The sequence below is a fragment of the Carassius auratus genome, chromosome 9 (genome assembly GCF_003368295.1).
Source record: "Carassius auratus strain Wakin chromosome 9, ASM336829v1, whole genome shotgun sequence".
Lineage (NCBI taxonomy): Eukaryota > Metazoa > Chordata > Actinopteri > Cypriniformes > Cyprinidae > Carassius > Carassius auratus.
The window spans coordinates 1,605,858-1,632,044 of record NC_039251.1 but is presented as its reverse complement, the minus strand read 5'-3'; the positions used below and the strand labels follow the sequence as shown (position 1 = coordinate 1,632,044).

General features: G+C 39.2%; 1 long non-coding RNA gene across 1 annotated transcript; it reads right to left on the bottom strand.

Moving 5' to 3' along the window:
• Nucleotides 1-7,761: 7,761 nt before the first annotated feature.
• LOC113108166 (uncharacterized) lies at nt 7,762-19,617 on the bottom strand. Its single transcript, XR_003292748.1, has 3 exons — nt 17,942-19,617; nt 11,461-11,524; nt 7,762-8,569 (listed from the first exon to the last, which is right to left on the bottom strand). It is a non-coding gene; the product is annotated as an uncharacterized LOC113108166 (long non-coding RNA).
• Nucleotides 19,618-26,187: the final 6,570 nt, after the last annotated feature.

The following is a 26,187-nucleotide window of genomic DNA, read 5'->3' as shown; positions in this document are numbered from 1 at the left end:
TGTGGTCAGATACAGTAATGAGCAACAGCAGTGTCACAATTGACAGCCAGACATTACCTTATTTTAATAGTGCCACTCTTATGCTGCTGTGGAACCCTGGCACAAAAATGGCAGTAATATAAAGAAATAGCTCCATCAAAAAAAAAAAAAAAAAAAAAAAAAAAATGTTTTGTTTACTGTTTTAGACTCTAATTATCCAAATCAGCACAAGTTGTTTTTGTTGTACATTATTCAAAATTACTTTGTTGGAACAACATGAGAGTCAGTAAATGTAGATTTGGTTGCACTGTTCCTTTAAGAGCAGTGGATCTGATGAAAGAACATTGCAATGACAATGGTTTCCTCCTACATCAGGGTCAAATGTAACATGATGTCAAAGACAAGACATCCACAGTGACTCTTGTTACGTAGTCAAATTTGACTTTACAATGACATTATTATTAGTCATCAAACCTAATGCCTGCATGGTGCCATATTTGATTTGAAAAGCAAGGCGAGATTTAAAAAAAACTAAAAATATAATATATATATATATTCAAGTGGTCATATGGATGACGTTTCTTCTTCATTTTTAGAGCTTGACAAACATAGTCATGAACTGTTGATATAGAAACAAGAAAATGTGTGATTATACAAATGATTATACAAATTCACCATTTCATGTTATACAGAAAAACAACATTTGAGGGTGAGGACATTGATCACAGAATTACATTTTTTTTAATGTACTAACCGATTAGTAAGGAACTTGCAGTTTCCTCTCATTGGTTTTTAATATTGGCTGACATCACCTTTTTATCTTCCTTTCTTTTTTCTTCTTTTTTGTAACTATTATATATCATTTTTTTGTAAAGACATATTTTCAAAAATGTTGTAGTGTGATTTTAGTTTAGTAAGATATTTCTGTTTTGTAGGGAATCTCAGGAATGCATTTTGGGGAAACACTTATAAAATATGGGAAAAGATAATAAATAAAACATTCTATGAAATACCTGATATTGAAAATCAAATTAGTTAATATCCTAATCACTGTATTTTTAATGAGTTGTCCAAAAATCTATATTAATGTAAAAATTCACACACTATGTAAATGTTGCAAACACCCAATTTTTTCACAATTGAACTTTGGCTATTGCATGCAGTCACTGCTTATCCATATAAACAATAGCATGCAAATCTTATATATAATCTTTTATAAACATAAAAAGTAATAATATAATATATGGATTAAAAATCTCCAACACAAAAGGATAAGTCAGCTATCAAACTGTATGCTTTTTATTGTTTCGTTCACAATCAACTGATACACCATGTTTAGCATCAGCATAGCAAGGCAGTGATGTCACAGTTGAGAAGGGTAAAGAGACACGAGGACATGCTGCTATATTAAAAAGACAGTTAACCCTTGACCGTTGACCTCTCCTCAGATGTCTAGCAGCTAGTCCTGTCTGTACACATATTCACTTCAATCACCCCTAACCTGCCGGGTCGAGGATTACTGCTTGTGGAAACATTTGTATTTTTAGTAATCCATTTCGGAAATGTTCACAAGAAAGATGATTGCCATCATCATCACGCATGGGCACCTATTCCACTATTGGATGTAAAATGAATGTATGAACATATTGGAGTCGTCTATGCCAACAAAGAGAATAAGGATGCCCAGAACTGTCTGCAGGCCAAATATTTGAATGCATGCTGTGATCATGTCTCATGTGATTTGTATTTGTCTGTTTAACCTCCTCTCGTTCCAGTGGCAGGATGCAGTGTGGAATGTGCACACCTTGGATCATGAGTCACGACAGAGAGAGAGAAGGAAGGAAGGGAGGGAAAGAGGAAGTGAAGCACATCCGCCGCATGCATCTGGGCTTAGAGGGATCCTCTTCCTTGGCTGGAAAGGACCAGGATGCTCAATTAAAATGCTATGATTCTGACTTCACAGGTAGGACACATTGTTCATCTTTCATCTAATGTAAATGATAATATCAATAGCTAGAATGTTAACAGTATGGTTAATAAAGTGAAGTAAATTTTTGTCTGATACATTTTTGGACATTTCAAGTTTATAAAGGAACAAATTAATAGTCAGTGTTTTATGAATAAACATGAATTAACAATGAACAATAGTGTATACTGTATACTGTACACTACTGTTCAAAAAAATGGGTCTGTAAGTGTTTATATAATGTTTTGTTTTATTAATTTAATTGTTATTGTTTTTATTCAGCAAAGAGTATGGACATTTAAAATGTGATATATATATATATATATATATATATTTAAATAAATGGTTTCTTTTAACGTTTTTATTAATTAAATAATTAATTAAATAGAAGAATTAAAGAATTCTGAAAACAAAAGAATTCATAGTTTACACAATTTTTTTTAAATGAGCATATTGGTTTACATTACAACATAATAACAGTAATAAATTAATTATTTTACTATCCAAATCATCCACCACAGGAATAAATGTATTTTTTTAATCTATTAAAATAATAGATTTATTTTTAAATTGACACATTTTTGACCCTTTAAAATAAGTATACACTAATAAAGTGATTACAAATCATTAGCAAACTATTAGTTACAGATATTTCATAGTTTATAAACTGTATTTAATACATCATTAGACTTTTATTTAAACAATAATAATTTTGTTATTTACAGCGCTAATGACTAAATAACTGAGTCTATTAATGTATTAACTACAGTTATGAATTAACTATAAACTAATAGTTTGCAAATGATTTGTAAGTACTTTATTAGTGTATACATATTATAAAGTGTTACTGACTTTTATATTTAATTCAATTTTAGTTATTTTTATGGTACATAATTTTATTGGTTATTTAGGTCGATTTGATCAGATTAGCTCAGTTTGGGAGATTAATTGCTAAATTTAAAAAAGTCATTTTTGGACATCTGTACTCCTAATAAGTTTTTATTAATTTTGTAGTGCACATTTAAATTTCAGACTCATATTTTTATGTCGATTGAAGATTACTTTACTGTTAGTTTTTGTCTTTGTGATAGTTTTGATATCAATATCCTTGGAAGCAACAAACAAAATGTTCGTTTAATCTGCTAGTTGAGGTGGCTCCTGGTCCACGTCATGTCACACAGATACCGTTATGACCCTGAACTTGCACTCAGTGTGGTCTCTGTGTATACACTTAACACATTCCCACCCTCCACTGTCTTCCCGCCCAGTCTGCTGTGGTCATGAGACCAGCACATGTGTGTACTGTACACCCTGCGTGAGGTAGCCAGTGTTACCTACAGGATAAACGGATAACCCCCTACAGCAGGACAAGACTTGCAGCATGTTGATGGAGTGTATTATGTTGTTAAAGCTTCACAGGTACTTAGTACTGAGTAATGCAGACAGAATGCATTCCCACCCACACAGGGGGCTGCCAGAGATGCCAAACGGTCACACCAAACCCATAGCACAGGCGTTAGGCGCAGCTCTGAGTCATATCAGTATTCGGATGTAAGACAGAGATTTGGTGCTGGATAGGCAGCTTCTGGCTCCCACGAGACTCATTTATCATTCACAGCAAATGATCCGATTCAGATGACAGAAGCTTTGTTAAATGGACTTTACAATTATGCAGTTCTGTCCACTTACAAACCCTCTTATAGTTCCAAACCTGACTCTTTTTCTTTTGCACACCACACAATTACTTCAACTCTTTTTGTTCATACAATAAAACGGACTTTCGCTGTATAAAAAACAGACACTTTTCCAAAATATCCTGAACCATCAAAGAAAACACAGTATTAATTAGGCAAGGTTAATGCTCTACATATAACAATAATAACATTTTTCTTATTTTTATTTATCATCTCTTATTAAAAAACAAAAACAAATACCAAAGGTAACACTTTAGTATAGGAACAAATTCTCACTAACTATTTACTTATCACTTTAATATACTGGCTGTTTATTAGTACTTATAAAGCAAATGTGCATGACCATATTCTACATCCCTAATCCTACCAAATACCTAAATTAACAACTACCTTACTATTAATATGCAGCAATTTAAGAGTTTACTGAGGCAAAAGTCGTAATTAATGGTTTGTTAATAGTGAGAATTTGACCTCATACCGAAAGCACCTGGAGAAAATTAATAAATAAATACTGATTACTACTACCAATAATGCTAATAATGTTAATAGTATCAATAAAATGCATAAAATAAATTGTTTACATTTTAAGTTGTATAAAATGCATTAACCTAGATTAATAAATGCTGTAAAAATGTTGTCTTTTATTAGTTCATGTTACTTTATGCATTAATTATTGTTAAAAAATGGAACCTTATTTAAAAGTTTTACTGATGAAATTTCTGTAATGCGCATTATGCAAAATACCAATCGTTTCTCTTAGACTGTTTAGTGGTGTCTTAAGGGAACTTGTTTGCTTTTGAACAACAACCTTTGGGACTATTAACACAGTTTTTAATAAAAAGGATTTATTTGCCTATATAATTATTGGCTCATCTTTCAGAGCATTTGGAGAGAGGCAGTTTTCGCACTAAGCGCTCTCCGTCCAGAAATCTTCACAGTCGAGACAAGGCCTCGTCTCCATGGCACCCGAGCGAGCAGATGGATTGGAGTCTATGCAGCTAAGTGAAATGCTGAAACTTTCGTCAGTTTCTAATCTGCCCTTGGCACTGAGGTCCACGTGAGCTGCGCTGATATTAAGAGATTCTCTATGAGTCACTCAGGTATTAAGAGAAAATACAATGCTCCTGCGAGCACTCTTTTAATGTGGGGTTTTATTGTCGAATCCATTTGTGCGCCAAAGAAAATTTCCACAGTGCCTTTTAATGCAAAGACACATCCAAGCGCGCAAACTAATAGCCCCATATAAAAGACATGTAAAGTGCATGCTCGGGATCCCCTGCTTTGCCTAATGTTTAATATGCAGCGTTTCCTTATTGTTTCGCATCACAGCCCAATATTATAATGTGCTACATGGACTGTGGGAGGTAGAAAGAATATCTATAATATATTTGAATAGATCTACTCTTGTGCGGGGTGTGAAAAGGTCAGGGCTGACTGAGATTAACGTCGCTATATAAGCTTTTCAGGTTATCTGGGTATTACACCAAATTCAAACCAACTACACTAAAGTGTGTGTTTGTGTTTTGTGCGTCCATGACTTCGTTCGTATCTGATTTATATAAAATAAAACAAGTGGTGGAAAACTGCATGTGGTGTTGACGACATTGCAGTTCACCATGCAGATATTCTGAACAAATGACGTCAGTGCCGTCGGTCAGCTCTCGGCCCACACTGCACGGTTAATCTGCCTCTATCAGTCCTCTCAGATACCCAAGGGAAGCCCTGACAGAGCATCAATTAGCATTCCACACAAGCCCAACCATGGCCCCGGAGGACCCCCGCTGATGTCATCACACAGCTCTTGCCGCACAAGATATCAAAGGAGCGATTTACTTCCATTACACGCTATTCAGAGGTTTACATTACTGGAATACTTTCACCCTGGACACTTTCCCCTCTGGAAATGTTAGTGCGGCAAAAACATGTTGCCGAAGACCGTGTTTTAGCTCACAAAGAACAGAAATGTTCTTGTTTGAAAAGAAAGTGTGGCGCCCATTTATGATTTGTGATTTAGTGTGCAGATACACAACTTCCTGTAGAGCAACAGGTGTTAGCAATGCAGCATCGTGTTTGATTCAGAAAATGTAAAGATAACACTTGAGTATAGGGACCAATTCTCACTATTAACTAGTTTCTTATTTTTAACATATTTGCTGTTTTTTTGGTACTTATTAAGCACATATTCTGCTTGACCATATTCTACATCCCTAATCCTACCCAATACCTAAACGTGATAACTACATTACTAGAAATAAGTAACAAATTAGGAGTTAATTGAGGCAAATTCTTAGTTAATGGTCTGTTAATAGTAAGAATTCAATGTAAAACAAGTTTAAGCGAAAACAAGTTCATATCATTAGTCATATTTTGCATTTCAATTAAAATGTAACAGTTGTCAGACATTTTAATCACTGTGAAATGGTTACGTCCCTCGTCTGAGGGGTGTGAATTTAGTGCTTCACGAAGGAATACATGACGGCTGTGTCTGTTGGGGTGAGCGGAGTAGACAGATGGGAAGTGGCTGTTCCTGGAGCAGCCCGAGTGTGTTTTCCCTGTCCCTGTTGTTTTATTGAAGTGGTTCCAGTATCCGCTGGCTAAGCAGTGGCTCGCAGTATAGAGCGCATAGAGGCTCATGACCACCTGCCTCCATATTCCTGTTGTACAAACAGTAGTGCAGAAGGGAAATGGCATCATTGGAAACACCTGTGCCCGACTGCCACTGCATTCAAACCCCCCCTCCATTTTCAATTCTCTGTTCAGTTTGGCTTTGAGCATGTGTCGTTACATCGTGACGAATATCACGATAGCAATGCTGCACTTTTAAAATAAAAATATTTATTAAATTTTTTTTTTTTTTTTTTTACTTGTACCATTTTCTTGGCAATTTTCAAACGGTATGCAGCTCTGAGATTTTGACCCAAGAGGTCAGTCTGTGACTTTTAGCTCTGCTATTGGTCAAACAACTTTATGTAAATATCTAGGTCAGAGGTTACCAAATTTGAACTTTGGTACAAGTTTGCAAAACTTCTTTACATGTGCTTGCATTTCTGCTTTCCCACTCACATGCATATGGATGAAAGTGAATGGCGTTCAAAGTCTAAGTGTGATTGCATCTTAACACTGTGACCTAAACAGATATGAAAATTTTGTTGAATGTGACCTGATTGGTCATCTCATCAAAATCTCACTCCTTATATTTGCTTACTGTGGAAATTTGGCATTATGAATAAACTAAGTTCTTCTATGACAAAATGTTTCTCAAGTTGTTTTGATAAAAGCATTTACTAAATGATTAAGTGTCAATGTCATAAATATGTTAAACATCAAATATGTTCTGATTGGGGATATTTGCAACAGTGTAAACAAACTAATTGCTTGTTGCAGGAAACACCCAGGCACTGCAAAAGGAATTTCAAATGGTCAGGAACTTTTGGAATGTGGTTCTCTTAAAAACTCACATGAACCTAATCATAGCAAACAACAAGTGCTCTTTGGAGAGGAACAGGTGTTTTGTTTTATAAAATTGCATTATCTTGCAGTGTCATAAATTCTGTGTACTGCTTTTATATTATGCAGTTATTTAGAATATGGTCGCATGCGCTGCTGTATGAATGCATTACAAAAAGACACATAACACAAAGTGAGGACTGTGAGAGATGTGCTACAGCGTTCCTGCAAGGCATTTCTGTCAATATCATAGTCAGATTGTGTGAGGACTTAATGAACCGAGTTCTCTGGAGGCTTCAGGCTTTCTTCAGTTCTTCATTAGTTTTTTTATGCATCGAATCCCTAAAGACATAACGGTACGCAATATAGGAAGATTTAGGAATGTGATTTTATATTGCATGATTGCTGAATTTTTCTTCTAACTTTCATTGTGTGTGTGTGTGTGTGTGTGTTGTTGGTGGGTGTATTCAAACGCAGATGGGTAATAGTGATAAGAAGCTCTTCTGGGTGTACGGCTGAAATATCTTGGATGCCTTTTTAATCCCTGGTGAAATTTGTCAGTCTGTCATTGGATAGACTCTGTGCAGCTCTACAAATATTAAGCTGAACCCACGGTAAGACTAAACACGAAGAGAAATAATTGGACACATCACAGTTTTTATACTCTCAGTACTTTTATTGTATATTATTCTCATAGTAGGATAAGTCTTTTTCAAGCATGCATGACGATTTAACGACTCACCTTTTCAATTTCTGAGCTGAGCAGGCTTTTTCTGCTGGCCTGAAACCCAGCAGACAATGTAGCTGTAGATTGTACCACACAGAAATCTACATTGTATGCCAGGTTCACGACAGCACAAAAGACTTCATCCTTCGCTCCCCGAAACCAATGGGATTCAGCACGTCTGCGCGTTTAACTCTCATTATTTGTCAGCCTTCAACAACTCAAAAACATTTGCACAAAGACAGCCCCTTGTGACAGGCAAATCACAAAGAGAATGTGACATGTCGCCTTGTCCTTTGTTACCTAATCACTTAAACTGAAACTTCAGCAGTCAAACAAGAAACAATGTCTCAATCCTTTCTTTCAAAGACATCTGAAATGGGTTCCCGAGACTTTTAGCTACACGTTGACAGTTCACTCACCTTGATCAAATTTTTTGAGGATAAAAAAAAAAACAGCTAAAAATGTGTAAAAGCACCACCAAATTGCTCTGGTCGAAGAGACAGTCTGTTGTGATGAGCCCTCTTTAACGTCCATGAAAAAGCGAGTCCTATTCTGACAGGATGAGGCACACATTGTGATAACATACCACACAATCTGAAAGGAATGTGCCAACAGGAAGCAGAAAATGCCATCAGAGACCCAGTAGCCAGATGTAGCTGCTGATTGCAACACAGGATCTACACTGACTACTGAGCACCTCATGAGCACCCTAACAAGCCGCCTGCAGTGCTCGTCCACTTGAGCCGTCTTCAGCGCCTGAGAAAGACAGAGACAAAGAAGCGAATGGTTAGACAACCCCAAATCAAAGTGTCTGCAGCTCCGGAGGACGACAACAGTCCTCTTTTTTGCTCGCAGCACACAGACAGGCAGCACTGGGGAGGGGCAGCTAATCTCCCGATGGGCATTTTTAAGCATGGCGTTAGCACAAAATATTTCTCATTCTTTCCCATTAGCCTGGAGGCAGGACGGCAGGCAGGCAGATGGGCCACGGCTCCAGCACGTTTTAAAGGTGCTCATCACACCCTTTTAACCTAACCAGACCTGCGTTGTGCATTTTTCTCATAACAGGCACCATAAACCCTTTTCTTTGACCTGAGCATTATGTTAAGGCTGTTAGATATCATGAAAATGTAAGCCTGGTTTTGCAACTATTATTTCCCGAATCCACTTAGTGGTTTGGCATGCATTAGGCTACATCAGTCAGAGCGCTCAATTCAAGTCTTATTAATTAGAAGTGGGTGCTTGTTAGCCACCAAAGGTGCACTTTGATTGGGTCATCAACTAATTAAATCACCCTCAGCTAGACAAACAAAAGAGAGTGACTCACATAGTGCTAAATACTTCCTGTTGGCAAAGATGCTGAGAGTGTAAGGCCATTTATGTACTGGTTAACAATAAAGCCATTTGACTAACAGGAGCAGGCAGAAATTGCCCCCTTGTGTAAAGGCTCCAGCTCTGCATACCTGAGACCTTGTGACTGTATTGATCAAACATACTTCGACCAGCTGATGGTCACTTGACTCCGATTTTTCTCCATTAGGGAGTTCATTCCTAACCTGAATTCCAATGCTCTGTCGCTGCTCGTTGTCAACATTCGGCCCTCTATAAGCAGTCAGATTTAGAACATGGGACAGTGAACTACCAGTGAACTACCAATGGTTTTTAGTGAAAAAGAGAAGATGGATTGACTAATCGTGTCTGGTTGATCCTAGAATGGTAAAAGGATGGACATTTAGGGGTAAAGTTGATTAATGAGAACCTTGCCTTCAAATAATTATCAATCAAGTATGGCATTCATTCAGTATCAAGGTATGTGGGTCAATGAATACCAGTAATTGTGCCCACAGGAAAAAAAAATGGTGGTGTAATCATAAATTAAGATTTAATAACCCTAAAAATAAGTTATTCGGTGACACTTTTAAATTCTCAATATTAACTAGCTTATGAGCATGCATATTACTTGCACATTGGCTGTTTAGTTGTACTTATTAGGCATATATAAATGCCTTATGCTGCATGACCATATTCTAGATCCCTTAACGCGACTCAATACCTAAACTTAACCACTACCTTACTTACGTTGTTACAAAAGATTTCTGTTCCAAATTAATGAATGAAATAAATGCACCCCAGTGTCCACAAAAATATTAAGCAGCACAGCTGTTTTCAATGTAAGCAGAGTTTCTTCAGCACCACATTTAGCATATTACAATCATTTCTGAAGGATTATTTGGCACTAAATACTGGCGTAATAGCTGCTAAAAATTCAGCTTTTCCATCACAGGAATGAATTGTTTTAAAATATATTTAAATATTTAACTATTATTTCACTAATATATTCATATTACTGTTTTACTCTATTTTTTGATCATATAAATGTAGCCTTGATTAACATATAACAGACCTCTTTTTAAAAAATATTACCAACCCAGACTTTTGAATAGCAGTGTAGACAAATTAAAGCTAAAATATAATTTTAAATATACATTTTAAATATAATATAAATATAATTTAAATAAACTAAAGATAAAAAGAAAAAAGAGTGTCACACCATTGACCCATATATCAAAGTACAACAAGATACTATCACTGTACCATGGTACAGACACAGTACTCTTTTGTAAGAGAGTGTATATAAAACAGTTAAGGCCATTTAGTGAGCAGTGAACTGTCATGTGAGAGTGGTCTTAATAGAATGGTGCTTGTAGAATGGATCTCTGTGTTGTTCTGTATTGTGAACGTGGGCTTTTAGTTTATTCTATGCTACAGTTATGATTATGCGGTTTAAATGAAAAAAACTGATTGTCTGCCTTGTTGACCGTAAAGTGCTTTGGATTCTAGGGTTTAAAAATTCTGTCAAAATTTGCTGTTTCATTTCCAGAGTGACAGCTGATGTTGACAGCTATATTGTTTCATTCTGTTCCATTTACATTCCTATTGTATTTTTTCTGGCAGCACCGACAACAGGCTCTGAAAATTAAATGCACGAACAGACGCTTTGTGAAGACATGAATCACAAAAGCCATGCTTTAAGTAAACAAAGCAATTCATATGATGAAGTTACAAATATACACGCATCTACCGGCCCATTAAGCCTTCCTAATTTGCTGCGTTTTTTATTTTCTTGTGTGTGGCGATACAACAGGGTGGGGGAGCGTGCCGTGAGGCTCTCGAGGGAAGTATGTGCTTCCTGCTGCAACACTATTGTCTGCCCCTAAGGAGAAGCCCCAGCCCAGGACTTAACATGAATGACCTGTAAACATTATAAGAATTCTTTCACATTCCATTCATAACCTTCCACAGTCACTGCTCAGCCCAGGGCCCTGCTAATCAGCACATAAGACATGGCTTCTATTGTAAATACTAAAGTTCTGAGCTAAGGTTCTTTTCAAAGTGCTGCAGCAGACATTTCTGCACATTTCAGATTACCAGTTAAAGTGTAATAGCTTTGCAGCATGTGGAAGCTGACAGCCTATGAACAATTTCTATTCAATTCAAACACTCTGAATTAGATTTTTTATTTCATTTTTTTTATTATACATTTATCCACAAGACTGAAGATACTGAAGAAGTTGGCAAATTCAGTGAGGCAGGAAATTAGCTGCAATATTAAATGATATATAAAATAAATATAAGCATGTGCTCACCTAAACTGAAATGAAGACATGGAGCATCACGCGATCTGAATATATTCAGCCTGTCTGAATAACACTGTAAGAAAAAAGAGAGAAGCAATAAATTATTTGAATTAAAAACCCACATAGCTAATCATATCACAAATGTCATGTGTTGAAGTCCTCTGACATCAATAAGACTAAGAAATGTAAAAAATTGATCTTTAGAGGGACCCAAACCAACATTCCACTGAAAGAATATGGCCCACTTTTTACCCCACACAAACAAAAGTCTTTTCCAAAGCACTAAAGGATGAGATGCTACCCCCTTCCTTGTCACTGCACTTAACGTAAAAACGTCCCTCAAAACCCATCTGTAGATTGAGCCGAAGACCTCTTGCTTACGACTCCTACACGGTACCTTCTAACAGCATTGGAATAATTTTTTCTTATGATCAAAGAGAGAAATGCACAAAGCATGACAGGTAAATTCATGATGTTTCTTGAAAAGTGAGGGCCTTTAGGTGGCCTTATGAACAGGCATCAAAGTTACAACTCGTCAAAGCCTCGAGGAGAACTCCAAAGCAATATTTCAAGGAGAGTGATGTCTCTCTCGGCTCCATAATGAAAACTGAATCAAAAAGTGAATGTGATTTATATAGCGCCGCTTTTGATGAAAAATGTTCAGCAACATTAATGATAATGATCAATCATCTCTAATGAAGACGTTCACTGCAGGCAGAGCCCAGATCACAGCAGGCTTTGTGTTTATTGATGCAGATCCAGATACTGGGGCAGGTCCAAAACCAGAACTGATGAGCCTCTACTTGTACTACTCACTATTTACAAGACGTTTGCCAGGGCTGTCTTTTTAGGGGGAGGCTGAAGATTGGAGGGGAGGAGAAAGGGCAGAGAGGAAGCTGCCAGGGTAACCTCCCTGAGCTGGGCTATTCCTGGAGCCCCAGCTAGTTTCAGTTGATGTGGGTTTCCTCCTGGCTGCCTGGGAGATGACTGGCCTGACCACATCCAGATTTTGAGAGGAGCAGCAGCCGAGCCCCTGACCAGAATGCTGTCAACGTGGTCGGCAACCAAACAGGAACTGAATCATTACCCGCAGCAGCCCTGAGCACAGGAGGAAGGAGGGGAACCCAAGCAAGTGTTTGAGAGGGTGTGTGTGTGTGCTTCTATTTGTACATGCCAGTCTGTTTTTTTAGGAGAGCACAAGAGAATCAATAAGTGAAGAATGATTCAAAACTTTTAGAATCATCCCTGTAACATTTCAGTATCACTTAAAAGGCTGCCTAGTTTACTAGCAGAACTATTTTGGATCTTTAAGGTGATCTGTCTAACAGCCGGCTTACAGCAAAAATCAATTTTCTTCTAAAGGCTCTGGCTGTGTTTAGTCCTTGCCGCCTTTGACCTCCAACCGACACAGGGCAATGCTTCTAAAGAAGTCTGGACTGCTTTCTGTCAATACCGGCTGTTTGCTATAAATGTGGTGGTATTGAAAACAAGCGGTGAGCGGGTCTCGGCTTCATTCAAAACAAAAAAGATATCACTTTCACGAAGAGGTGGTCTCCTGTCATTGAGAAAGCGGGAGGGCTGGTTTTAAAAGTCTAATTCGATTTAGAGTAAGTAACCATGCTGTATCATGGGATTGCGTCTGGGTAGCCTAGTGTTGATAATCAACCTCAGTAGGGTTTCGGTGATATGATCGTACATGGAGAGTTTGGCCCTGGCTCTGTGATAGGTGTAAGAGAGATTCATTTCATTTCCCCTAAGCCCACTTGCCCCTTACTGTGGGAGGGAAGAGTCAGCTCTCCACTTTCTACCAACTTTCTACGAATCAATGTGTAATTCCATTAGCTTGAGGGATAGATCAGATAAGGGCGCTCAGTCTGCCATCGGGAGGGTGAGCGTAATTGGTTCTGACCGGCTTCTAAAACATCACTAACCATTGAGAGACTGGATCAGTGAAAGAGGCTCCATTTCCCCGAAGAGTTCAGGGAAGGTGAGAGGTTTCTGCCATGCTGCCATTGCACTAGGAGTTCCCCTTTTTGCCAAGACCTGACCAACTCCAGAGGCGGGAAGTCCATTTGTTTTATGGCTTGTAATGCAGGTCCCATTAGAGTGAAGCCCTACAGATGGGTCAGGTTTGAAGTGAAAGGCGATCCCTAAGCACTCTGAGGAGGATGGTGAAGTCTCACGCAAGACTACCATACGCACGAAAAGCCGCACGCATACGCTTTCCTGCCATTCGGAGACCACTGGAAGCTCTGCACTGGACTCTCGGTAAAGAGAAGCGAGAGACTCTTTCCAGAGGGCTGTATTGATGGGAAAGAGCTGGCACACAACAGAGCCTACAGTCCCTTTACAAGGCCTTGGCAGAAGTGCAAGGCTCGAGTGAGAAGGGAGAGAAAGATCAAGAGAGAAAGAAGGAGTCTGGTCCACAGCACACCCACTCACACGCTGGCCTGGAGAGCAAAAGCCTTCTATTCCCTAACTCGAACTACTCCCAGCACTGCCCTTGGCCCGGTCCCGCTCTCGAAACAGTGAAGTGTATAGCATTACACCTAAATGAGGGCCGATAAATTCTTCTCTATTAAGGCAACACAACGCTCTTAAAATAGCTATAATACTCGCTCTGTTTGAGAGTGCACTAACCCTGCTGCTGAGATGCGAACCAGCTCAACTCCGGAGCATAGATCTCAGAGGCCATAAAGAGTTTGGATGCAAGTCTTCCAGGGCATGAAGCTGGGCTGCTCTGCTTCTCTGCTATACATGCTGTCAGTAGACCTATTTTTCTACAAATTGTTATTAAAACAATATAGGATCAGACAGGAAGTTCAATACTGCCAAAAAGAGTAACATTGCAATGCAGCAACACAAAATGTCCACCATGTGAAAAAAAAAATTTTATAAAAAAAAATGATAAAAATAAAAATTAATATAAGAATGTATTTGAAATATAATGTATTAAGTAAATTAAATTGTTTCATTTCAAAGATGAGTTATTAGTGTGTGTAACTATGGGTAATTTATAAAAAAAAAAATGAAATTAGTTATACAATTCATTATACAATATTTACAGAAATGAAAGAATGTGCAGTGTGGTGCTGCATGGCTATATTTATGTATTTAGGATTTAACTGACATTTTCAATGCTGCTTTAATGGTGTAGAACCTTGCTAACAGAATGGTTTGCATTTAGCTGTGGACAGACTGATACCTGCTTCATAATTTACCTTGATTGGACACTGGAAACACTGAACAAAAAAGAGAAAGAGAGGAAGCGGCGTGATCGCCATTGATTCTCATTTTCCATGACGTGTTGCTACACGTACTACACTCATCGCTTATTGGAATTCAGTGCTCTGCCTGCACTCTGCCCAGGTGGGGAAACACTGCCCATATATGGGCACGGATACACGAAGCGCTGGGTGTGGGTGTTTTGCCGTTACCTGAGTGTGTACGTCACTCACACACCTTCTATCTGTCTGCCTCCCTCTATTACGTCTATTTGCAGCTTTCATTACATCAGGAGCAGGGAGGCATGGAGACAGAGCTGGGAACAAAAGCAAGTCTCTTACAGGAAGTCTGACTTATGAAGACCAGATTTTGAGTTTGAGAGAGAATTGTGCTGTTGCTTAAATAGATAAGCACAAGATAGTATAGTAAGAATGCTTACGTAAGCTGACAAAACTGACTCTGTAGCACATTTATGACAGGTATCTCAAGGTTGTGTCGTGCAGTGACATAAATGGTGCCGGTACACACCCATGGATGCGAAAGCACTCGACATGGGTGGAACGTGTCAGTGGCTCCCCACACTAGTCACTCCCACCACTCCCTTTTACAGGGAGTGAAAGTCTGTCAATTCTTCCTCTAAAAAGCCACCTGATGATTCACAACTGCCACTGAAACTCTAACTGTTTGAAAAAGCATGACCTAGAAATCAGAGAAGCATCCTCACATTCATTTCAGCCTTGAGATGGCATTTATGCAAAAGCTGGCAAGACGTCTTGATAAACTAACACTTTATCATCTCATCTTAATACCTTGTGCGCATTGCAATACACTATCATGCACAATTTAGAGACAACGGAAGCACTGTGATACGATAAACCCAGATCGTTCACCAGGATTATGCTGGTGAATACAAGGACAAATTCTTACCTCGCAAGGAATTAAAAAAAGTAATAATAAAGCTTAAAGGCATAGTTCACCCTAAACATAAATTTCTGCCATCATTTACGTTCAACTAATTGCAAACAAAAGAACATATTTTGAACATACTGACCCCACTGACTTTCATTATATTGACAAAAAATTATTCAAAGCATCTTCTTTTGTTTTCTGCAGAAAAAAAGAAAGTCATACAGGGTTGTAAGGACATGATAGTTAGTAAATGATGGCATAATTTTCATTTTTAGGTGAACAATCCCTTTAAGCCAGACTTCCTTGGGTGGGCATGAGAACTGGAGGGAGTGGTATTTTTCGTATAGTTTTAGAAACACAAAGACACGGAGGATGCATGAGCATGTTGGTGGGCGTAGATTCTACCGCTGCACCCTTCTGCAAGCACAGGGGTCAATGTGTGACCAGCACATTCACTTCGGCTGTTTGAGGCGTCAGTCTCGAATGCACACACACACACACACACACACCCTCTCCACACCCAACGCCCAACATCCTTCGACTTCACTTCCTGTCAGGGCCTTACATGATGGCAGGTAGCCTTGAAATCTAATTTTAGGGTAGCTATTGTTTGCAGTAGTTTACCGGAAGTTTCCGCCTGTGTATAGTCGGCAATAAAATAATTAGGTTAGTGTGTGAGGTGACTGTTTAAGGGACTTTAACTACACTTCCTGTGTCTGCAGCAACCTAGATAGACTGGGAGAAAGAGTTAGTGGCATGCTACGGAAATCAAGAGAACAAATCTTTATTTCTCCTACCTGAAAACTTTTAGATTACTGATAGAAAATAATATCTGAAATATTTTAGATATTACAAAATATTATTATATAAGTTAAAATAACTGTTTTATATTTTAAAATGTGATTTATTCCTATGATTCCAAAGCTACATTTTCAGCAGCCATTACTCCAGTCTTCAGGGTCACATGATCCCTCAGAAATCTTTCTAACATGCAGAAACTATTCATTATTATCAATGTTGAAAACAGAGGTGCTGCTAAATATTTTCAGGATTATTTGATGAATAGAAATGTTAAAAGAATAGCATTTATTCGAAACGGAAATCTTTTGTAACATAAATAACTTTACTGTTATTTTTTATCAATTGAATGCATCTAAATATATAAATGTATTTTTTTTTTTTTTATTAAAATCAAGGTTTCATTTCCTTTCATTTATTTTGAACTAGATGATTAAACATTACATGCTAATTTTGTACATTTACATTCAACAACAAATAGTTCTGACTCATAATCAATAATTCAACTCAACTCCTTTGAAGGTCATTTCTCGTACAGTAGATCCTGAAGGACAACAGCTGGGCATAGGGCTGAATGTAGTGTCTCTCTCACATTCTGATTGGCCATTGACTAAGATAAACATCTGCAGTCCCTGAGCAGTTTTTTTTTGTTCTATGTACTGACACACAGCCTCAAAAATATGACTACAAATATATCTACACGGTACGAACAAACACTCTGCCTTCATTGCCCAATATTGCAACAACAGCTGGTTGAGAAGACATAGAAGGTAAATCTAAACACCGGTGATTCTACCCACAAGCTGACCACTAGTGGGCCGGCCGGCAAACCAGAGAATGTGTCCTCTGATTACCCAAGAGCAGCCGGCCAATCAGAAGTGATACTCACACGCTCCATTCATAAGAAGCAGCATTGTGTAGGGTACTCTCTATAAATTCTTCTTCCTTCTGTGCTCGCTAGCCATAGCTGCAACAGAGCGCTCTCTCATTGGTGGAACGCAACAACCGCTCTCCCAGGGGAAACCCCCAAAATATGTTCTCAGGCTCCAACAGGCACATTGACAACTCTTTCTCAAAAAGGACCCACATGTGGTATTTGGAGAACAGCTACTAGAATTAGCCAAAAACAGCGTTTCAACACATTAGCGACACTGATAAAAATGAGATATTTTCCATATCAGCTCGGTAATTAGTTTCGGTTAGGTTTAAACACGTCAATTTTCCTCAGTTAAGTTCCATCATGTGACACAGATGAAAATGAAAGCACGTGGAATGAATGGCAGTCCTATCCATATGAAGTTAACACGCACACACCACACACACACACACACACAAATATATATATATATATATATATATATATATATATATATATATATATATATATATATATATATATAAACACACACACACATCGTATATTTCACTTTCAAACGGTTCCTAATTTCTCAGTTTAGTTATCGAAAACCTGCAAACAATTTCTCAGTTTTAAAGCACACCATATGATATCCATTAGTAGCAAGAGCTCTCTGTCTTTTTTCCCCTCTCATTGACTTACTCTGTCTGGGTGAAAAGAGTATTTCCTGATGGCTGAGCGCTGGGGTCCCCGACTTCCCCCTTCGTCTTCAGGAGCCGCAGACACACACACACGCACAGAGAGAGAGTGAGAGCTCCATTAACGTCTCCGAACTGCTGGAAAATAAAACAAAACTCTACTCAGCTCAGTATTATCAGTCTTCTCCATATGAGTTCCAGGCTCGAACGCTCTCAGTCTGTCTCTCCCTTCTGCCTCTGTCCCTTTTTCTCTCTTTTTTTCCACTCGCATTCTTTAGCGACTAATCAGTAACACTCTTAAAGTGATAGAGACAGAGGAAGTGTGCCACATAGTCTGATAGTGCTTCCCTGTTTCAGCGGAGAACGAATAATATAATTGTTATCACTGTCACTGAATTTAAACTCTCTACCGCCCCCTCCTTCTCTCTCTCTCTCTCTCTCTCTCTCACTCTCTAAACAGTCAGTCATACACTGGAGACGGACTGCCAGTGTACTTATAGTGTTGGGTTGAGGGGCTGAGCGATTTTCCCGCAGCCTATCAGTGTTCAGGGTAGTGTCCTGTTTCAATGCTGCTGTGAATTGAGAGGTTAGAGAGAGGACACCCATTCAGAAAAAAAAGAAGGGGGAGAGCGAAAGGGAGGAAGGGCGAGAGAGAAAAGCCGGCAGTCGTGAAAAACGCCTAGGAGCAGGAGCAGGAAACTCCCCTACTTATGTGACTGAGGAACATTAGTTAGTGTCTTTCAGTGAAGAATTCGCTCACGTACCAACCAGTCTAAACGCTTTTCTAAACGGGTCCACCAATGTCAAACAAGCACGCCGTTTGTGACAACGTAAAACAAGCCTTTAGAAAGTCTCATAAAACTGATATTATGCAGACTCACATTTATAACTGAGACAACTGGATAAAACAGTTTTGTAAATAAGAAGTTTTTAGGGAAACTAACTTCTTTTTCACTCCAAGAGTTTATTTTTTAAAAGCTTATATTTCTTATATACTAACATAAGTTCAACTGAGTACAAATTCAGCGTTTAATTTATGAAAACGTGCTAAGAATGAAATGACTGCTTTTTGATCCAGTTCCAGCATATCAGAAACACTGCTTTGACTCATCCCGGCTCATCGTCTTCATAAACCCCTAATTCTCCATCTTGGAGAAAGTACCTGAATTCTCATCAGCTGTGGGAAACCCAACACCATAGAGGGACACTCGGCTGTTTAATATTTCAGAGCATCACCTTTCCAGTGAAATAAAAGAAAGAACCAAATAAAGTGATATGGAGAGAGTTGGAAGAAATGACAACTGTACCTGCCCATCTCCCTCTCTCCACAGCTCTATGGAACTGGAGCACCACTGAAACGTCTTTTAAACTGCCATATTTTAGTTGTTAGTCACCAAGAGAATAGTGAGTCATCTCCGTGTGCCGTGAACCACGCCGCGTGGAAGCTTGCACAAGTCCTGTATTTTACCCCCGCTGCCTGAGTAACACAGCACAGCTCTGTGCTTCCCTACTGCCCATTTACAAAACACAGAGGACAGTCGGCCAGTGCTGCCGCCCCTCTGACGACCCACCGGCTCTTCAACCGCCCCTGATTTTACAGGATGCTCAAATGAGGATCAGTCATAAGAAGCGAAAAGGGGGAATATAGGTCTCCTATGTGACTCGGAGAAAGAGTTTTTAGTCAAGCTATTCAATGAGAAAGATTAGCTAATGGTTTGATCATTTCCAAACATTTTGATTTCCAAGCTATCAAATTATTCTTACTATTATTCTTACTACTTCTTACTCCTGAATTTTGTCATTATATAAACCTGGAAATAAACAGCAAGTTTTAGGATTTAGTTTTTGACAAAATAATTTTATATTTAAAAAGTCACTAAGCAAACTTTTGACACTGGTTACAAAAGTTCAGATTGTAAAAATAATTGTAAATAAATATATTGAATCAGAAAAGTGTCAAATAGAAAAAATCAGTTATTAGCAGTTTCATATTTGCAAGCGCCACTTTATGTTACTTATACAGTACATAGTTTATAGATTTTACATGAATCTCTTGGAATTACAAATATCTGTGATTTGAGACATGAAGACATGATGTAGGTCAGTGAAGTTGTATGCATAAATTGCCTTTAGTCTACGTATCTTCCTCCTGCGTTCCCCATCTCTTTACAGCAATCTGTACACAACACTGGTAAAGTGTTCAAGCTCCTGCTGTGTCAGTCTGCATGGTGAAACTGAGCTTGACCACAGTACAGACAGCGTGTGTTCCAATAGAAGGGAGGAGGTTACGATGAATCACACATCGTAACGCGTCAACATGCTGCTTTGCCTTTTTTTACTTTTTTTTTGCGAACAATTTAACTTGTTCTCGCTCATTTTGTTGTCAGTGGGTTGAGAGATTATGAGTCAGTGACATTACAATGTAATCACAGGGCAAGCAGGGGCGATTGTTGTTGCAACCATGTGCTTCCCAGTCCTTTCATTTGGAAAAGGAATTTAAAAACGGTGTTCCTACTTAAAGAAATTATCTTAAGTGCTACCTTAGATATCAACTCAACTGAACAACTTTAAATAAGGGGGGAAAACTTCCTGCGAATACATAGAAGAAATGGCACAAAAATATATTTAAATTGACATTATATTTATTTATATGTTTCATCAAAATGTATGTATAATTGTTGTTTTCAAATATTGCAGAGAATGAATTTAAACATTATCCAACTCATCCTAAACTGTAACATGCTGTCATTTCACTATTTCAATTTAAACCTACCATGTGCCTTGAAACTTTGAAAACCCAGTCACTTTAGCATTAAATCATTTTCTGTTTCTTTACCCTACTGTAGACATCAAAAACAAAACAAAAAAAGATACTAATTCGGAATCAACCATGCCAACCATGTTTTAAACCATTTACTTGTTTGTTTTATTGGAATCCCAGTCATATATTACATGCAGTATATTTGAGCTGGGGGGCTTGTGTCTATAAGCACATAATGATGACAACAACCATACCGAACACAGAAATAGCCTTACATTTTTCACATTGCTGTGGTGTAAAAGGTGTGAGCTATGACTGCCAACACCACCATAAATGTAAAGATGAAAGACTCGTCCAGCCTACCAATACCGTCCTCCGCAACCTCACTGGAACCTGATAAACCACGACCTGACGCAAGACAGGGGTCAAGACCGATTTAGAAGGAACACAAGACTGCCACTATTCAATAGATTAAATCAATTTGGCAAGTAATTGCTCCTATTATTACTACTTTAAATGACATTGAAACTGACTTAAACTAAAAAAAAAACATGTCTTACTGCAAACAAAAGCAAATTTTTCATCATTTTATATGCATTGAGCATCACCTGCAAAACAAAAGGCTCTATCTCAGTAGGTTAAAAGTGACCCATGCTGTAATCAGACTCATCCAGAGTGGTTTGCACAATGGGTACAGCAGCTGCCAACATCAGGTGACCACATCAATCCTAAGGCACACTGAGGATTCATGGTGACAGAGGCAACAAATTGCCCTCATTTGTGTCAATGGGCCAAAATCACATGAGTGTTCTCGGCTCGCTTGAGCCACACTGGAATTCGTTTGAGAGACGTCAGGGTGACGTGCTGCCACCTCACGCTCCCTCCTCCCAGAGCGCAGTTTCGTGGCTCGTGTGCATGCCTGCCGGGTCCCGCCACACGGGTCTCTGCCAGTCTGGCCCCAGGCACTGGATGCCTATATTAGGTGGCTGCTGGCGGGCAGGGGAAAAAAATGCAGGGACGCAGCTGTGATGTCATTGTCATGCCACAAAGGCATGACTTCATGCATCTTATCGGCTGCAGATAGCCCTGCGTGCTTTTGATATATTCCGCTACATGCATTCACGCGCTCTTCCTCCATCACTTCACCAGCATGCAGACGCAGCTTTTAAAAAGGCACAAGACTGTGCACCCAGATACCTTGTAACCATGCCAACCATCTGTTTGACATACTGTAGCTGACAAGACAATGAGGGATTGAGCCGGTGAGTGGAGGCGAATCTGACCCTGATCCAGGAATGTGAAACATTCCTATTGAGGAAACGAACAGTCTATTAATGATTAGCCTTACAACTGTGGTTATAATTGTCTGACACTTTGTGACTGTTGGAGATGGCTCATAGAACAATGGGACTCTTCTGCATACACGGAGGCAATCTTCATTTTTCACTTCGGTCTGACTGAGTGGCTAATATGAAACACGATGGTTGAGGAACTCTATCATGTGACTGATTTATTTCAGTATGTGACGGAAGTGCTTGTAAACTTCTGTGCTCGGACTGAATCGTGAAACTGGTACTAAATGTGATGCAATAAAAAGAGTGTGTGCTGTAAAATAATGGCAAGAAATGTCTTTACAAATAACATGGAACGAGTATAGTATAAAAGATACAGCGTGAATAGTGTAGTCTGATTCCCCCAAAAAAGATCAGTCACCAGATTGAATCTGTCTGAAGAATCATGCTGATCTGAATTGAGGAATCAACTGAAACAACATCTGATTCATTTACTGTACTGTGAATCATTATTTTAAGCAGAATTTTTTTTGTTTTTGAAAAGAAATCTTACACTCATTAAGGCTGCATTTAAATGGTTAAAAACACTGTAAAAACAGCAATATTGTGAAATATTATATATAAAAGAAATGTTTCTATTTAAATAAATTTTTAAGTGTACCTCTGTGATGGCGAAGCTGTTGTTTTTATTTTAATTTTTTTATTTTTTTTGCAGACATTACTCCAATCTTCAGTGCTACATTCTTCAGATATGATTCTAATTTGGAGCAGTAGAAACATGTTTTATTTTAATCACATTTCAAGAACAGCATTTACTTGAAATATTTATAACAATGTTAAAGTCTTTTTCACTTTTGACCAATTTAATGCGTTCTTACTAAATAAAGGTAGTAATTTCTTAAAAATATATATATCTTACTGATCCTAGAGAGTAGTGTATATATTAGCAATACTTCTTTGTTTATTGCACACAAAACTCTATGTTAGTAACACATGCTATACACTGTTTCTGTGTACTTGTTTTAATAAATGAACATAAAGATATAATAAAATAAAGATGCCTGACTTCGAAGGAACAATAACGAAGCGTTTCCTTTTGTGAGCAATAAATCAGTCTTCTAATAAGTACGATGTTATGCCTTTCCTGTCCCATTTGCAGGGGTCTGGGTGGATGCTGGGTGGGAAACCGTGAGATACGGTAAAAGGAGCCCGACTGGCTCCTTCTCCACCCCTTGGCTGGCCCTTTAAAAGGTGTCAGATGAAAAGCAGCGGAGATTGTTGCTTTCCCTCATTCTCTCTCTCTCGCTCTCTCAAGCATTCTTCTGTCCTCGCCCCCTCAACACCCACGTCTTTTCTCTTCCTCCTCAGCTGCCCACACACTAACTGCTCACGCTCACACTGACACACACCCAGGAGCCCTCGTCCCCTTAGCCTGCCGCCTCTGGATGTCCCTATAAATTCAGGATGCTGGACCCCCGCCTTGCGCCACGGTGACCCCATCCGCTCTGGTCCACGTTTCCCCCTTGCGTATATCCTGTGAGTGGGCTGGCCCACCAGTGAGAGAGAGAGTACGAAAGGAGAGGAGAGCCACTGCTTCCCTTTTCCGCCCCCCTCTCCAGAGCCAGCGCTCCAGCGAAGGAGAGTGACCAGCAGTGCAGCGGCAGACGCCCTCGTCCTGGAAGTTCCGAACACGTTCTTTTGAAACATTCCATTCTATGCCAAGAAGGGTTTCCTGCTCTCACACCCAGCCCCCCACCCTCCTGCGCCCACCCTCTGCGCCCGGCCTCCCCCGGCCCAGACAAGGGCTCTTTCAGGGCTTCCTGGAGTACCACCTTCAATTATCTCAGGGCCGGAGAGAAACTGCTGATGTTATACAATGCTGATAAAGTTTCCCTCAATACATTCCTCGCTAAGGCAGAGTGGCGTAATCAAAGGCGGGACTGATTACTCTGGCCCGGGATCGTGCTGGACAACGGCGAGGGTGATGGAGAAAGGGAGACTCTGAGAGAGAGATCAAGAGATTTGGGGAAAGAGAGTAACCTTGGACTGGAAGATCGAGCAGAACGAGAGCCAATTTGGGAGTGAGTGCGGGAGGGAAGACATGACATAAAAAAGTGAGAGAGAGAGAGAGAGAGAGAATCTGGGGCTCTTCTCCAGCTGTTTAAAGGGCTACGGGTCAGCAGGGTTCATTTCCTCCGGAGCACACACGTCTTTATCTGGCTCATTTGCCGCCGACGGAGCTGATACGAGCCTGGAGGACGCTAGGGGTGTCTACCACAGTCCCAGCCTATGTTCCTTTGTCTTAAATTTAAGAGGGGTGCACAGTCCGCCGTCACACATCCCCTGCAGACTTCCTGGTGCTCCTGTATTGTCCGCCTTTGCCCTCGCGTGTGATTCATGGTAAAAAAAAAAAAAAAAGGACTTCTCTGATCCACAGTGATTCTCTGCCGATGTTTTGTCTGCCGTCACACAATGGTTTTTAAGCATACGTTAGGTTAACTGTAATTATATCAAAGAATTCACTGTCTGTAGTCTTTTTAGAAGATAGTCTTGACTTATTTAAGAGGAGTAGAACTATTTAATCCCCATGCTACATTCAAAATATCATTTCTGATAAATGACAACTTTAACTGGATCAAAGATTACCAACCGGGGTACCTGAGACTTTTAGTCCACGTCTATGAGTACGGACTGCATGCATAATAAAAAAGATTAAATACTGACCATCCTGATATTTTTGTTAAGAAATATTAAGCCCTAATAAAAATATCAGGTCATTAATAATTAATGTTATTACTTTCATGTTATTTATTTCTTTATTTTTATTTTTTCAGTTAGTTTCACTTCAGGTAAAAATAAATAAATAAATATGTGCAGGCCGTGTCAATTTGTGGGGAAGAGACAATAGCACAAATAGCCTCTGAAAACACCAGATGTTGATTTCTTCAACACCGATGAGTCAAAAGCAACACATTTTGGTGTCACTGAAGGGCTACTTGAGCCTCAGTGGTGGTGAAGCTGACAAAATAAGTTTTGAGTTGGTCTTTAGTTGATTAGTGTAGAGATGGTAACCGTGCGCACTTTATGAAGGAAATATAGAGACTTCACAGCTTTGTCAGGGAAACAAAAGTCTTCTGTCTGAAAAACGATGTATAAATAAGGACTAAAAGAGAGTGAACACAATAATCTTTGACATATGACTCACGGCACTGCATCATTCATGTGTAATACTACTCTCTTGAAAGAGCACAAAAAAAAGATACTAGTCACAGGTTGAGCAGAGGCGATGATGTGTCATCGGTTAGATGAAAATAAATAAGTGTATCGATTATTCAGCTCCACATTATTAACATCAAAAGCCAGTCTTACAACACATGTGAGTTAGAGGAGAGGAGAGGAGAGGAGGAGAGAAGAGAAGAGAAGAGAAGAGAAGAGAAGAGAAGAGAAGAGAAGAGAAGAGAAGAGAAGAGAAGAGAAGAGAAGAGAAGAGAAGAGAAGAGAAGAGAAGAGAAGAGAAGAGAAGAGAAGAGAGGAGTTGCCCCTGTGTGGGTCTGAACAAGTATGAGTCACAAGTTTGCTGCCCACTCAGACACCCACACAAACCAGAGAGTGGGTGTGAAAATGCTGGGCTTGGAGCCTACGGGCTTTACAGAAAGGAAGAGATGATCATTCTGTCTCTTATTTTTTCACTTTCTCTACTCCTCTGCACACATACACCTCTTCTACCCACGAGCTGAGCCCACATCGAGGGAGCATTTTATGATGTCATCTCCTCAGATCTAAAGAACCACGGCACTCAGGATAATGTGTGGGCTATTATCCTCTATACGTAGGTGCCGCGCCGCGTGCATGTAAATTACTGAATCTTTTTGGAGTATACACTGCATCCCTTTCTTTCAAACTTTTTTTCTTTTGAAACAATTGACCACATTTCTTTTCAGCACAGCATCCTGCCGTGCATTGATCTCACTCTTCTCACAGACCCAGGATCAAGTCTGGCACCTGCCAATCATCACCTAAACTTTCTAAAGCACACCATCAGAGTCTGTCGATTTCAAAAAATGCCCACTGCAGCTCACTCACCATTAAGAAAGACACTAAAGAGAAAGCGTTGAACCTACCGGTGCAGGATGAGTGCGTGATTTGGTTTTAGCAAGTCCATCCTGTTCAGTTTCAGGAATATTCATCTGAGGCCCT